Source organism: Amphibalanus amphitrite, unplaced genomic scaffold (genome assembly GCF_019059575.1).
Source record: "Amphibalanus amphitrite isolate SeventyFive unplaced genomic scaffold, NRLGWU_Aamphi_draft 000741F_arrow, whole genome shotgun sequence".
NCBI lineage: Eukaryota > Metazoa > Arthropoda > Thecostraca > Balanomorpha > Balanidae > Amphibalanus > Amphibalanus amphitrite.
In genome coordinates this window covers 97,119-107,698 of record NW_024882235.1, presented here as the reverse complement: position 1 = coordinate 107,698, position 10,580 = coordinate 97,119, and positions in this window count along the sequence as shown.

The window sequence follows — 10,580 nt, the reverse complement described above, 5'->3', positions numbered from 1 at the left end:
ACCCCCTTGCCGTTTGGCCCCTGATCGAGCTAGAGCTTCGCGGAAAAAACGAGCGTGTTGCCCGTGACGAGAGAAAGCCGATGATACCCAATTTTAAGGTCCTAGGTCATTGGTTGACCTTCCAGGTCAGGTCAATGACCCAAAGTCGGGAAAATCGGGACCTGTTAGAAAGTCGTAAAGTGTGGCTGCTAAGGGGTTTTTCGGGGTGCTGATCACGAATATTGTGTTAGTTTTGATCACAGATGATGTCTTTAAGCATTTAGACCAGGTCGGGTCAGGTCAGGTCAGGTCAACCAGTAGGCGTCGTGACGGGTATTCGTAGTACGTGTCAACCGCCTCTGACAGCTTTGTAACATGTTACGAAGGCACCAAAACTACTTCGTAAATGTTCAAATGGTTGCTAAATTCGAATTCAGCTCCAAAAACTAGCCTAGAAACATGTACAGCTCGAAAAAGTGAACCGAGGTCACCCGAGGTCACCAAAGGTCAATGACCTGACCTGACCTTCAGGTGACCTTGACACCCACCCTAATGCATGGAAGCAACATCAAATCACATGTTTGAACGTTTGAAACCACGAAAAGCTCGCAAACGCGCGGCTAATGCAAGCCGACATACGCAGAATCGCGATTCCGGCCAAACATGGTCTCGGAAAAGAGGTCACAGGTCAAAGGTCATTTGGGTCAGGGTCATGAAATTTTCAGAGTAGGTGTAAAATTGATCAATGTGAGGGTACTGAAAGTTTCGTCGCGATCGGCCGCTTTTTACGCGAGTTATTCGCGAAAAACCATGGGGGGGGGTCCATCCGACCCCCCCCTACACATGCGAGGGTTAACCCGCGACCTGGTGGGGGGGGGGGGCTATTTTTTGCCCCCCCTCCAGACTTTTCAATATATCTCCAGAACCGCTGCGCCGATCGTCACCAAACTTTCAGTACCCTCCCGGACATCAATTTTACACATGGTGACCAAAATTTTTTTCCAAAGGCTATGATAGGTTGGCCGGAAATGACGTCAGAGTGACGTCATGTTCTGCCGTTTTCGACCCAAAAAAGGGTTTCGCGGGAAGAGCTGTGAGGCCTATAGCTTTGCAAATACAGAAAAATGATAAAGACATGAAAGCTGTAGATTGGACAGGGCTACAACACTGCTATCTCGGATTTTTGAAATTTTTGGATTTTGACCCCCAAAAATCAAAAAATAGAATGTTTGGATATAATAATCGAAAAATCCAAAAAGTTTTTTGAATTTCGCAAAAACCGGAATATATGTGATAGTCCTTACCGCCTTCCATCCACATACCAAATTTGAGATTGATACCTCTTTTTTTGGCGAAGTTATAGCGAAAAAACTGTTCAAATTTGATGACGTCAAATTTTCAAACTCAATTGTTAGCAATTCTAGACCCCGTAGCGCAAAACAGAGACCACCATTAGACTCCCCGTGACGAGCTGCATCGAATCAATACCCATTTTATGCAAAACTATCAACTTTAAAATTTGACCTTTTTTGGCCTGACCTTGACCTGACCTTGACCTGAACTTCACCAGAAAGTGACCTAAGCCGTACCTGATAGTCTTATAACCAACACCATTGAGTTGGAAATGAAAAATTGGCCATAAAACATGTATCACACAACCTTAGTAAAGTTGGGCTCATGTGACCTGACCTGTGACCCTTGGTGACCTGACCTGTGACCTGACCTGGTATTGCCAGTGACCTCTAATAGCAACATATCTACTAGGCAACTGACGCCCTACCGCTGATTCTCGACAAAATGCGTTTTCCTCGGTGTTATAGCGCATTCCCTAGAAGACCCGTGAACGGTGAAACATTTCATCTTTGACCTGACCTGTGACGTCATCGGTGACCCCGAGGTCAATGAAATTTGGTTTCCATCGACAAATTTGACAGGCCTTTCGAAAGCCGTTTGAATTTTGCGGATCCGTCCAGTAGTTTCGGAGATACGAGGGGGGGGGGCAAAAAATAGCCCCCCCCCCCCCACCAGGTCGCGTTATAAACAGACCCCACCAGGGCGCGGGTTAAGTTAGTATCATTGTGCTCTCTCGCTCTTTGTAATGGTAAGGTAAAGACTTATATTAATCAATTAGGTACCTATTTGCATGTCACGTACTGATTTAACCTTCGCCCCAGTGGGGGGGGGGGGGGCATATGTAACCACCCTGTCGCGTTTTTCGCGTGTGAATAAAAAACCGCGGCGCGTAGCGCCGCGCCGCTTGAGGTAGCTTTTGGTACATCAATTTTGGACAATGTGTGAAATTTTTTGACCCCAGGTCATGTCAGGTCAGGTCACCAGGTCAAGTTAACTGACCAAGCCTTAAAAAAAGTTTGCAATCATGTCCAGCCTGCAGTGTTTGTCAGAAAGGTTTTAAACTTGGTGGATTGCATGCTGTTATGGGAGCCTTCAATTTGTATATCTCGGATTTTTTTGTATCCGTGACCTAAGGTGAGGTCAGTGGCATGACCTTTCCATTACAAGTCAATGGAGAAAAACGAAAATGCCTCTAGATCCGTGTGTACGCATAGGAACAGTCCAAATATTTCAGAATGACAATGATTTAGTCTACTCGTGATGACCAAGGTGTCATTTTTGCTGATAGCCTCTAGAAAGGTCATCAGAGGTCATTTGAGGCTACAAACAGTTTTTTTGCCAATAACTCGCGATTGGAAAGAGATAGAACGCTGGGGATGGTCTCATTGTGTTTGTCTTGTTGAGACGCATCGACTGATATGCAACATGACCTTTTCCGGTCAGGTCATGACCTTGACCTGAGGTCAAATTTTTAAGTTGATCTTTCAAGGTCAACTTATAGTTCATTCGACGCGTCTCGGTGAGGGGAACACGATTCTGGCAATAGAAATATCGTGGCTTTTTGTAGTCGAAAGTTATTGTCGAAAAACACTTTTCGTAAAAACAGCTATTTTTGGAGTTTTTGCCCTCTGGAGACTAAACCGTTGAACTGAGGACAATATTGACAATGGCCTTTTCAAAAGAAGAGTTCAAAAGCTATCGATTGCTTTTCCATGCATTTTTCTAGCTACCATAGTTCCTTAGATAGCGGCATGTTTTCTGAAAAATATAATGACAATTGGCAAATTTTGACCTTTGATGACCTCTGGTGACCCCAATATTGCTCTAAGGTGAAAAATGACCGAAATACTTTCAACCGTACGTATTGAGAGCTATCGACTGCTTTTTACCGCGTCTTTCTAGCCCTCTTAGTTTTTGAGTTAGAGGTGGGTTGTAACATATGCCCCCCCCTCACTAGGGCGAAGTTGGCCGAGACCGCCACTGGGGCGCGGGTTAAGACATAAGGCTATGTCTATAAACTGTGTAGTAAGTGAGCCAAAGGTACATACTTAACCCTCGCCCGCACATGCCATTTTCCCATCCTAGAACGCACATGGGGGGGGGGGGTGGTTGCCACCCCCCCCCCCGCGCCATTTCGTTCCTGTTGGAGATAGAGCTTAGCAGTAGAGACCAAAAAGATTCTTTGGGAAGAGACAAATCCAATGATACCCAGATTTACCTTCTCAGGTCAGTCATTGACCTTCCAGGTCAGGTCAAACTAAAAAATGTTGCTGTTTTGGGTCACCGTTGGATATCAAGTGCGCTGCTTATCATTTACCGATGACGATGCCGTTTTCTGGTGCCAAGCCAGCTAGAACTTCTTTCTCACACTACCCGACCAGGTTTTGCTGCTGAGGTCATTTCAGGTCAAGTTAGGTCAAGGTCAATGACATGACATGTGTTTGTATGTCTGTGTGTGTCTGTGTGTATGCTGATGTGTGCACCGATTGTTTTTGGGTCCATACCACATGAAATCATGATCTGAGAAGCTTTTACCAAAAATGCAGTCAAAAAACTTCACAAAAAGTAAATTCAGCTTGCCTAAAACGCAATTATCTTAGATGACCTAGGTTGACCTTGACCCTGACCTTGACCCCTGTACATCGTCGAACAACATGTTCCATGATAGGTGGGAGGTAAGACTGGCAAAAAAGGCCGAAATCAGGGTGTCAAAAGCTCACAAGGCCCATGGCAAACGCAAGATGTTGAGAATTGGCTATTTGGGTCATGACATGACCTGAAAAACAAGGTCATATCTCCGAAACCAAAAATCACAGAAACTAGAAATTTTCAGTGGACATCAAGAAAGGATAGACAAGCAGCTATACGAAAAATCAGCCTTCTAGCTCTAAAAATGTTGAGTGCAGAGCAGAAAGACTGCCTGGGGGGGGGGGGGGTGGCAACCACCCCCCCCATGTGCGGGCGAGGGTTAATTCATTAACTATCATCGGCAAAATCAACGTTTTAAAACAACATGGTATTGCACATTGCACATATGTAAGTGATTTAGAAGTGGAAGAACTCACAGTTGAGGTTCAGTGTGCTTTCTGACAAACACCTATAGTGACTGTAACAGCGTTGTGTCAAAGCTTGCTTACTCTTACTACCAGAACAAGAGTCCAGCATTTGACGAGCGTGATTGCGGAACTGAAATGTGACCCCACTCGGCCACCCACCGCTGAGTCGTAAAAATGTGAAACAAAGAGACACAGTGCACTCTGACGTCACCGGTCGCAGTGGTATTAACATGTGTTCAATTTGCGGCTCGGAGATTGTTAGACAGCTCTGGAGAGTGTCCAATCATCTGTAGGCGCACTCGTAGGTTTGCTTCTTTATCTCGGTAATACCAAACTGACATTGCATTGTGGCGCATCAGGAGGGTGCTCGTGTGCTGCTCCCCCCCCCCCTCCCCCAGTGGGGTGCGTTACAGGGCATACCTCAATGAGACGCGGGCTAATTGTGCTTAAATATGTACAACCATGCTGCCATCTTCAACTTCAAGAAACGCGAAAGTGTTTTTTATTGCAACCACTAACCAGCAATGGTAACCTACATAACAATGCGGCGCGCATGTACATTACTGCATTATAATCGTTACAAACCAGAATGGTGAATATTAGCCGTTTTCACGACGGGTCAGCTAGCGAACGCACCAAATTTGACCCGAGATATAGCAGCAAATCTGCACCAAATCTCTTCTACAACAATTGTCTTCATAAAAATACTACCTGATAACTTGAAAAATCAGGTATATAAGCAACAAGAGCAGCCCTATAGCTGATTACTAAGACACACAATCAATCTATTTTGACCAAATCTGCACCAAATCTACACCAAACGTGAACCAAATGTGTACCAGATAGCTGCTGTGAAAACGGCTATTGTTTTGCACGGCATCACGAAGTATATGATAGAACAAAACTTGCGGCATATCATTTCTATAAGAGGGACAAATCCATTAGTACGGGTGAACCATCAACGCTTTAGTCCCTCGCCATGTCATTCATTTGTCCTTTCTTCAGTTTCCAGTTTTGTGGCACTTCGTCTGACATCAGCCTGGCGCGAATAGTTGTGGTCGCCATTTTTAATCGGCAAGGATCGTACTTTGTCTAATTCCCAACGACTTACATAAATTCAACTATGCAGTCAGAAACGTGTGAAAATCTTGTGAGAGTCACAGAAAACGGGACCTACATTACACGTCACAATTTCTAAGCCGGATGCCACTTACCGTCAGTCCACACAGGATCGCTGCACGCCCATACTTTGTGTTATCGGTATACAACTGAGTGAGCTCCACATCCTATACTGCCACATGTTAATGTAGTGCCACTCCGCAGCTAAACAACGAGGCGCGTGATAATGTAGCGGGAGGCTGTAGTCCGGCGATATTAGGCGGATAGAGATGATAATGAGTGTCGCTGAGCTCTCCCTCCCTCCCTCTCTCTCTCTCTCTCTCTCTCTCTCTCTCTCTCTCTCTTTCTCTACCCAGTAACCGGATCTTGCTGGGCGTATTTACTCTCCCGAGCCGAGCATTTGTGCTCCAACATACAGGATGCGCAGAGGGCTAAGCAGATAGGCTAGTCCTTCAAGGAATTACATCAGTCACATGCCTCTGGATTCCTCTGGATCCTACGTGATTATAACATTGTTAGTCGAGTGCCGTAACCTTACCCATACCAAGCTAAACAAACAAAAAATCAAATCAAACAAGATGTTTTATCATCGGCCAGTGATCACAGCTGAAAAGAAAGTCAAGCGCTCTTTAGGTGGCGGCACTAAGGCTGACCTGACCAATGGCCAGCGCTGTACAGTAGGGTAGCGAGAGGTGGGACAGGCTACAACTGAAGACGTCCTCCGCCAGACGACGAGCCATGGTAATTTTGTAATTTGTAAGTGTCGGCTATTATGAATACAATACATTACAAAACAATTCATCTGGACGCTCAGAGGACGCCACTCGGCGCCGGGCACGGGGCAGGTGTCACCCAGTCGTCTAGTGTCACCCAGTCATCTGGTGTCACCCAGTCGTCTAGTGTTACCCAGTCGTCTAGTGTCACCCAGTCGTCTAGTGTCACCCAGTCGTCTAGTGTCACCCAGTCGTCTAGTGTCACCCAGTCGTCTAGTGTCACCCAGTCGTCCGGTGTCACCCAGCCGTCCGGTATCACCCTGTCGTCTGGTGTCAGTCACCCTGCCGTTGGACGGGTTCCAGACGAGCCGGGGCGGGTCAGCAGGGAGTTCCGCGGTAAGAGTCAGGTACAGGGCTCGTTTCCGCTGTCCGCCGAACACCGCCGGTCCGGACACTGTCCGCAGTCGGCTCCAGTGCCCCGGCGCGGCGGCCCGTTTGGTCTCTACGGAGAGCCGGCTCAGAGGGAACAGACCGCTGATTTGCACAGGGTTTTCTCCGATGCTGCCCTTGATATCGGTATTGTCTATGACGAACTGCATGCCTCGGCCGCGTCTGATGCGGCGGGCTCTCTCGGGTTACCTCACCTCTCCGCGAACCGGGCGGGGACGATCTGGCAATGTCGCCAAGATGAAGGCGATATACTCTCTGTCCGGCACAGCGCGGTTACCGCACGCATCCGGCCGAGACGATCCGGAGAGCTCCGCTCGAGCCGGGAGCCTCACCGCAGGCCTCAAGCCTGGGTCTGACCGCAGGCGTCCAGTCTGTGCTTGACCGCAGGGAGTGTCCATCCAGCCCGCATTAGGCCACAGACAGGGTCCGCCTTGTGTCCAGTCCTTGTTCTACTACAGGGTGTCTCAAAAGTTCGTTCACACATTTCCCATGCCAATAAAGCATATAAGAACCGGCCAAAAGTATAATGTTTTGGTGTCTGTGTGTACACTAGACAAATATGCATGCTTTGACAACTGATTAAGAAGGTTGGAAACCAACCCCTTTGCTGTATCTCTAAAAATATTTGCCCATACCGATTTTTGTTGCTCCGTCAGCTGCCGGAGGCTGATAAAAGGTTACCAGCTTTCAAGCTCTTGCAGGGGAATCCCCTGCAGTTTCTGCGTCGGATTTAGTTTTGACTAGCTCCCAGGCAACATCTGATTTTCCCTGAAAGCCGACAGCTTGCATCGACACCATCCTTGAGTATTTTGTAGACATTCTCTGGCGCTAACTCCTTCATGAATGACTGGCGCCGACATCCCAAGCGCCATTTTCCTTTTCAAAACGACCCCAGTCCTGAACAAACGGGAAGTGCCAGGAGTAAATTTTTCGCATCATATGGTAGCAGAATGTGTCGGACGTCTGTTTCTCAGACACATTGTGCAAATTTTGCAAATTCCAAGCGCTCGTCATTCCCCATGCCAAGACCTTCGCTCGGTTGCGGAGTGTTTTCCTCGGGAGATGTTCTGCTTTGTAAACGGCCCAAACCTGTTCATCGTGTGGTTTTATCGGGATTTTGTGTTTAAAAGAAAATTATTCGCTGCAGATCTGCCTCTTGAAACTTCGTTAGATAAAATTTTACAATAGCTGACACTTTTGGAGGGTCAGGTGTCCTTGGCATTGACGATTTTTGTGTTATTGTCCCCAAAAATTAGCGTTATAGATATTATAAATAATTTTAAATTATAATTTGTCTTTATTTTACGATGATCTGCACTTTTTGAAAATGGGTAACCTCTGTCTGTGACCTTCTTGCCAATTTCAATAGTTATGACCGCATTTTCAGCTGCTTTCCGGAACACGAGTCTGCTGTCGTGCGAGGGTCGTTCAAAACGCCGTTAGTCTCGCATGGTTTCGTCCTTCAAAAATTTTAGCCACCGTTTTTATGAGATGATCATCATTTTGCACTCATCCTCGCCGACACTTAGCCATGTGTCATTTCCGACTTAACCATTCCCATTACTCCTGAAACAGAGAGTTTCACAACATACCCGACTTTGCAACCTACATTTTCGTGCCTGACCCATGGTCAGAGGTGAACCCTTTTTGTGAGCTCATGAAGGGTCGAATGCACTTGAAAACAATGAGACTGCTTGAGGAAGGTTGTCACCAATGCCCATGCAAAATTTCGATTGTTAATTTCTTGTTGATTCAGAATTATTGACAAAAAAGCATGGCTGGTACCTGTGAACGAACTTTTGAGACACCCTGTAGGAAGGAGGATCCATCCCAAGATGCTATCCGTGCCTGTATCCGTGCCTGTCACCGCATGCGATCGTAGACAGTATTCGAGTGCAGACGTCCAGCCGCCAGGCCGACTGAGTATAGGTATGTATGTAGTCACCGCCAAGGGATGAAGGCCTCGGGCGAATAAAGTGAAGTAATCGCATTGCTTATGTGGCTTCAAATAATCACCTAAAAAGTGATGAAAATGGCAAATTGTGCATGATTTTCCAGGGCCACTAATAATGAGTCAACTGCTGCCGATAAAAACTGAACAACTGTAGGCAATGTGGTACGAAGCGCCACATTCAATGATGTAAGCTGTTAGTGAGATGAATTACGCGTTCGCGCAGTTTCTGCGTATTGGTGTTGTTGTGCTATGCGCGATTGCGGTCTCCGTTATCCCGTTATTGTGGTGTGCGTGATTGAAGTCTCCGCCGTCGCGTTGCTGCGGTGTGCACTGTGCGCGATTGGAGTCTCCCGTCCGGCTGTTGCGGTGCGCGAGGTTTCCATGAAATGGTGCTGTTGTTCTGTGCGTTATTGGAGTCTCCCACTCGCCGTTGTTGCGGTAGAGGCAGTTTCTGTGGTGCTGCCGTGTGGTGTGTACCTATACATTTTCCGTTAGTTTTGTAGTACACTGAAAACAAAATTACCCATGGGTGATGAGTAAACTCATGAACCGGCGGTAATTTTAAACAACCTATTTGACTGCTCGAGGCGCCGGTAATGTAACTAGGCCTGCACCGGTCATTGCACCTCTCAATTGTGCGTTAACTCATGTCTCTTCACTCGTGTATTATGAGTTAACCGATTGTGAAAAACTCATGTACTCTTGGTAACTCATTTTGATTACTCATCATATGCGAGTATAGTCTTACTCATATTACACCGTTAATGAAGACACCACACGTTTGACTACATGAGGCGCTAGTAAATGTTACTAGCCCTGTAGCGGTCACATCACCAATGAGTTGCGGGTTAACTCTCGTTCCCTCACTCATACCACATGAGTTTACCGTTTGTGACGAATTCAAGCATTGCTAGTAACTCATGCCATGCAACGATTGATACGCGAGTTAAATGTAACTCATAACATGATGGTCAAGTGAACACACCTATTAGATCGCTCTGCCGCCGGTTTTTCCACTCTGTCGACTCATCCCCTGGCGGTCAGCCTCACCCATGAGATGAGAGTCATAACATTAAAACATAAGGAAGGTTTATTAAAACAATGCATAGCATGCAGATAAACCACGACTATTACATCATTGATCATATGAACAAGGGTGATGAACACAGCACGACGCTCATGCCCTTCCAGACATGAACTTGGCCTACACGCATGAAAAAGCGTTAACGCCATTTCTTTGCAAAACTACCCGGCAGAAACACAAACACAAAAAGAGACAGAAAGTCCCTAAAGCGCTGCCTCATGTCCCTCCCCGTGCACTCCTAAACGCAGCCGGTCATCGCCGCCCACTGCTTTGGGGGCGGCGACACATCGGTCTTCAGGATCACGGCACACATCAGGTAGCCGGCCAGACGGATGGCTGGGCGGTTGAACGACTGCGCAAACACTGTGAACGCGGCCCCCCACGTCAGCAGCTTGTTCACCTTTGCCGTTAGAGCTCCTTAAACTGCACTGCTGGCACGCCCTCTATGGCGTGGAAGTCGTCCGCCACATGAGGCCGTGGCTGCGGCGCCGATGTGAACACAACTTGGTGCTCTTTAGCACGGTGCAGAGAAGATGGTCGATCGCATCGTCTGCGACGGAAAAATTTACCTTCAGAAATCAAGGCCACGAACTGCAAACTTTAATTTGGTACAGTATGCCTCTCGCAATTTTAACCGCACGTCTTGCTGGGGGAGAGGGAGGGTGTTTGAACACCCCTTCTGTGGATTTTCACAAATATCTAAAAAAAAAAAACGGCGGCGCTCCGTGTCACCTAAAGTCAGGTCGCCAGGTCAAGCCAAGTGACCTCACTACTTAAAAAGTTATAAAGCCTACCATAGCTACACCCTAGTGACCGATTGCTTTGAAACTTGCAGCGATTGATAAGAGCAACAGTTTGTACAAAATGTATAT